Consider the following 6,352-nt stretch of genomic DNA (forward strand, 5'->3'; position numbering starts at 1 on the left):
CAACATCACCATGCAGTCACCTGACCACTGGTTCGTCTTCCTGTTTCTAGAGGCCGGCTGGAAAGCCCTTAGCAAATATTTGGTGGATTCCCTAATCTCTTTGCATCTGGATGTCACTGCCCTTATGTTCAGGGACCAACCTGCTGAATTGCACACTGGGACTTGGGACCTGACCATGGACTAAATATTTGCCTTTGGAGTTGTCCTCCAAAGGAGAAGAGGTTTCTTTCCCGGTCCACTCCCTCCCCAGGGCACTTGGGCGGCAGGGAGAGGGGGCCAACTTTATCATCCCTCTATCACTTGACCAGAGGTGCCTGTCGGGTCTGAGGGGGAGCAGCCACTCGAGGGAGGTGTCCCTGAGCCACAGTTCCAGGTCCACCCCTGGCCCGGCTGACCCTTTCGAGCCACCTCTTCCCAGAAGGCTTGGCTGGGGTTATTAGAGTGTGCCTCTGGGAGCTGAGGATGGAATGTGCCACAGCGGTGCAGCTCCTTTTGTTTGCTCCTGGAACTGCTGTCTGGAGAATCTGACTGAGAGAGGCCTTGTTCACAGTTCCTGCATAAAATCTAAGGAGAGCTGTATAACGTATCAGTCATTTACACCTTAATGAAAACAAATGAATGCAATCTGGTCATTGAATCCCAGAACCTGAGGATCAAAGGGAGCCTTCAACCAGCACCCTTTCTGTCCACCCTTCTGTCCAGCTGGCTTCCATCCTGTCCATCAGTGCTGCTGCCGTAACTTGATACATTTATAAAACACATCCCCTACCCCCCCCTTCTCACACCCTTTGCTCTTTCTTAATGAGTTGAAAATTAAAATGCTAACCATGATCCTTGTTAATACAGGTATCTCTCCGTGAAATTACAAAAAACTGAAAAGGCACCAGGTCCAATGAGACCCTCCCTCATCTCCTAGACGAAGCCCTGTGACCTGGGAGGCTCCCAGACCCCCTGGGGTCTTTCAGAGAAGAGAAAGGAGAGAGGGTCCACCTCACTGGCCCACGGTGGGAGGTAACAGCTCTGAGGTGATGAGGAGGCCATCCGCCTCAGGAAGAATGTCCTGTATTTTCTAATTCTCCATGCCCAGAATGACTGCAGTCAACAGGGCCCAAACAGGTCACTGACAAGCATACCTGGAAATGTCACCATCCCTAAAGAGGCCAAGTGGTGCATGGAGGTGGGGAGACCCCTCACCTCATCCACCCTCCCTACAGCAGGACACACACAGAGCAGGGCTCTCCCACCCTGCCTTTCCAGCTCTCCTGCCACCCTCCTCTCTTCCCTTCCATCCCAGGAGGGAGAAGCAGATGGGAGTGAAGTACAGCTGAGCCCAAAGAGGAGTCTTGAGGCTGCAAGTGTGTATAAACAGAGGCGAGAACCACAGGGGAAACTACTTTGAAGTCTCCATCTGGTAACAAATGAAACTGTGGAAGATAAGGCACATGGTTTCCCACTGCAGCAATTTGTCTTTGATCGGAAGAGGCCATCTCGCTTATTGGGGAGGGGGCTAGGTCTTGAAGCCACAAGCCTGGGTTTGAAGACTCCTTCTGCCACTAACTAGCCTGCTGGGGGTCTAGAAGCACTGCCTCACAGGCTATGGGGAGATTTTTGAATGATGAAACACTTAGCACCATGCCTGGCACATGATAAATGCTATCGAGGAGCAGGAAGAAGAGTAAAGAGTGTAACGAAGACTTGGCGCCATAGGTAGAGCTGCAGGAAGCATATGGAGCACCTTATGGTCTGCAAAGCTCTCTGGGTTCTGTTCTTTCACCTGATGCTCCAGGAGGCTCAAGCTGTAATCATCCCCACAGCACAGAGGAGAAAACTGAGGTTTCAAAGTGCCAAGAGACTTGCTTGTCATCCACATGGATTGCCCAATGGAAAGCAAAACAGAACACCAGAAAAGGAGAGTAGGTCTGATAAGGCCATGCAGAATTTCGCCAGCAGAAAATCTAGAAAGCCATTCCTTGCCTATTTGCACCATGCACATTTGGAGTCTTGTGGGTGCAGCGTTGTGTTTACACATCAGGGGTACCATGATCTTTCCAGAGTCCGACTCCAGCTGCGTGTGCTGCGCCCGCCCCCCTGCCGCAGATAAATGCGGACAGGGCAGGGAGGAGAGCCTACGCACGTACTTCCCGTTTCCCTGCTAGTTTCAGGGCATTCAGACCTCATGAGGCCAACTGGACATTCAGCCCAGGGCTTGACAATGCAACAAGGCAGATCTTGGCAGGCCCGCACGTGGATATCACCGGCTTTCATGTGTCCAGGTCTCCCCACCCCCATCACGTTTTCGGTTAGAGATACCAGTACATTCGCGTACCCTCGGTGCAAGCGCAGCCACCGCAAACGCTTCGAGTTGCCCGTTTATGCCTGCATCCGAGCTCCACCTAGTGGCAGGTGTTGGACATGGCGTCCAAGTGTGCATTTTCTTCCGGAGCGATTTGCCTACACTGAGTCATTGAGTGCTAAGTGGACACTTTGAACTCGGCACCCCCGAGGCCCTGGTCCTCTGCGACCCTGTCCATGTAACCTGCCCTGTGCCAACCCCTTAGCTTTAACCATGCCGGGAAGCCTCAAGGCACTAACTGGCTAATTATAAACCCTGTCCAAGACTGCTCAGAGCATCCTCCCTCTTGCTCTCAAAGCCCACAGAGCTCTGTGATGTCCCAAAGGCCTGGCCAGAGCTGAAGTGGCAGCCACCTGACATAGTAGAAAGTATATAAAAGTAAGCATCCAAAGACCTGAGTTCTAATTTCACTGTCTTCACCTGAGAGCTAGGTGGACCCGATAAGTCATCCAAGTGCTTCAAATCCACCTGTCCCCTTCTGTGTAACTAGGATAAGACTCAGCCTCAAGATCACATCAAGTCATGGTGAATGTGCTGAACAAACATATGATATTTCTCTGCAAGAATCCAACAAACAAGCCAAGTGAATTTCTACATGTTTTAAAGAAATAGGTGGCAATCCTTATGCCCTGTTTTTCCTTGCCTTTGTAGATGCTGGTTTCTCAGCCTGGCATGCTCTTTGCCCCACTCCTCTTAGCTAATCCCTCCCTCATACACCCATCACCTCCTCCAGTAAGCCCTCCCTCCTCCCTCCCCTGAACTGAGTACCTCCAGCTCTAGCTCGCACAGCACACTGCTATGGCTCTCGTAACACTTAGTTGTCGTCATCTGTTCCTTTTCTCTTCACTTGACTAAACTGCATGCTCTTTCAGCGAGGGGACTGTCTTCTTTACTCTTGTATCCTTGCTGCCCAGCACAGAGTCCAGTATACAGTAGGCTCTCAATCCCGCTTTGTCTTGAATGACTGAAAAAACTGAACGAAATAAACAAATGGGTCATGAGGATGTTCTCTGTAATCCTCCAGAGGCCTTTATGTTTTAGATCTGAAATCCACCTGCCTTTTTATGTATATGTGAGGTAGAGGTAAAGATAGACTTTTTCCCATATAGATATGAGGTTGACCCAATACTTTTATTAAAAAAGACCATCTTGTCCTCACTACATGGCAGGGTCACCTTTGTTATAAATCAGGTGACTGTATATGCGTGCGTCAGTTTCTAGACTTTATTCTGTCCCATTGGTCAGTTATTCAACCAGGTTCCTGAGGCAAAGACCCCATTATAGACATTTTCTATGCAAATAAATAACAAAGTTTATGCCAATGACAATTTTAAGCAGTGCCAGGCCCACTTGGGAGCCCAAGGGGTGGACAGAGCCAGAGGAAGTGGCCAGGCTGTGAGCTCAGGGTAGGTTACAGCCAGCTCTGAGAGTCTGTGCACCTCATGGAACCAAACAAGGGGTGGATTGTCCCTGTAAAAAGAGGGGAAGCAGAAAGGCAAGCCAGGGCCCCAAGTCAGGAGGAACCAGGCATCACCTAAAATCCATGACAAGAGCCGAGGGAATGCGTGCACTGCCTGGGGCCGAGTCCACTGGTACCTGCTGCTATGGCATCTGGCTCTCGGCCCTGCAGGCAGCTTTTAGGAAGGCTCCCCTACAGAGCAGCTCAGGGCATCAAGAGGCTTCTGACAGGTGGGGCTGCGAAGGCTGCAGAGAATCAGGGAGGGGAGGATATTGAGAAAGGCCCCAGTTCCTCTTTGACTTCACTTGGGAATCTCAAATGAGTGAAGAGGCTGAGGGGAAGGGAGGGGAGGGGAGGGGAGGGGAGGAGAGGGGGGATCTAATAGCAGGGCACTTGGCCCTCCTAAAGTAGCGGTGCTGCCACAGCGGAATGGGGCCCAGAGTTGCCAGCTCTTCCAGTTTTCCAAGAGAAGCTGAAAATCCAAACTTGCACGCCAGATTTTTAACTATTAGCAGCTAATTATTTTTAATTGTAAACACCGTGAGCGACATAAAACATACCTGCAGGCCATATTTGATCGTATCTGATTGGTATCTGATTGGTTTCTTTGAAATCAATAGAGGAAGAAACAAATTACTTTATCCTTGAGTCCTGGGTATTGTTCAGATATCAGGAGAGTGTGGAGGTGGTGTCCCCTACACACTGAGAAAATTTATTGTGAAAATAAGAAAAATAAATAAATAAACGTGCCCCCCCCCTGCTGTGTTACTTTTCCAAGTATAATTGCATTTTAATAATCTGGGGCTAATTTTGAAGGTAATAATTGTTTGATTCTCACTTTGGGTTTGTGTTGATTATTTTAGAACATGTGTTGAAGCATATTTTATTTTCCAGTCTTGTGCCACTTCAATGAAAATTCGCTACCAACAGAGCTTTCTGAACTGAAAAGGAAGAAATCAAACTGTAGGTAAATAAAGTAAACAGGCATGCTAAATAAATAAATTCTTTGTACATGAGGTACCTGGCCCATACTGATGAAATACAAATAAGGGAATATTTCAGCCTTAGAAATAGAACAAAAAACTATGGAAAGAATAAGTAAATGAAATGATACTATGTCAAGGATCATTTGGGACAGCTATGGTGCAGGAGAGAAAGCATCAGAATCATAAGATCTGGTTTAAGTCCAGACTCTGCCCTTCTGGATAAATTACTTAACTTTTGGATGATAAGATTATATATTCCTGCCCTGTTGGAGTCATTCCTCTGGCCAGTAAAAAGAGCAGAATCGAGTACATTTACACGTAGGTGAAGCTTCAAGAGCTTGTGAAAGCTTTTCTGTGCTTTTCTTTCCTTTTGATACAGTGATCAGCAACATTCCAGGTGGTGGATACTCTGTCACCAGAGTTCTATCATGAAAACAATGATGCAGAAGAGGGTCTCAGACCAACCCACCATGGACTTGAATATGAGCAAGAAATAAACCTTTATTGTCTTAAGCCACTGAAATAGGGTGGGCTACTTGTTACTGCAGCACGTTGTACCCCATCTCCACCCCAGTCTGTAAACAGAATCCTTATCTTTAAAGGAAATTTTAAAATACCTACCTTAGAGCATAGTGATGCATGTTACCTCACCCAGCAATGAGTACCCTGAATTACTCATTTTTCTAAGTATACCACATACCTCGTGTCCTCTACTCCCCATTATATATTTTACATATAATTATATGTTGATATTTTTGTTTTATTGTGTTTCCTGAAGACAGGAATCCTGTCTTTTCATCTATAGATCTCAAATAACAACAACAAAAATCAAGCCATTTCAAGTCGGGCTTTTGCACCCAAAGCAAAATACATCATTCAAGGCACCATAAGAAAGACATCCTAAGCTCATCTTCCTGCTACAGAAAGAGACGGCATTTGGTGGGGGCCGGAAAGAGGCCAAACGCTGAACCGCCCAACCGCAGTGCAGAACTGCAGCCCAGCTTGAAGGGCCAGATGCGAAGGGGAGACCAAAATGAAAGCTATCAACAGAATAAAAGAACACACAGGCAGGAAAACAGCAGGAGGGCTGCAGAGAGAGAGAGAGAGAGAGAGAGAGAGAGAGAGAGGCAGGCACAGGGAAACAGACCAAGAACATGAAATGTGCTATCACTGATTTGCATGTTGGACTGGGCCGATACACACCATTTTTGGAGTAGAAAATGAGAAAGCATGTTTTTTAATGAACAAGAGAAGAGAGTGTGCCGGCAGATTCACGGTAACCTGGGAACAGGGCCAATCTCTTCCAGCCAAAATTAAATCCCCACAAAAAGAGGGGTGGGTATGTGAATAAAGACCCATTTTATTTCTTTATAATTTTATTTTTTATTTTTGGCTGCGTTGGGTGTTCGTTGCTACGCGCAGGCTTTCTCTAGTTGCGGCGAGCAGGGGCTACTCTTTGTTGTGGGGCACGGGCTTCTCACTGCAGTGGCTTCTCTTGTTGTGGAGCACGGGCTCTAGGCGCAGGGGACGTGGGCTCAGTAGTTGTGGCTCGCG

Source organism: Grampus griseus (genome assembly GCF_964374135.1).
Source record: "Grampus griseus genome assembly, chromosome: 10".
In the NCBI taxonomy this organism is placed as follows: domain Eukaryota; kingdom Metazoa; phylum Chordata; class Mammalia; order Artiodactyla; family Delphinidae; genus Grampus; species Grampus griseus.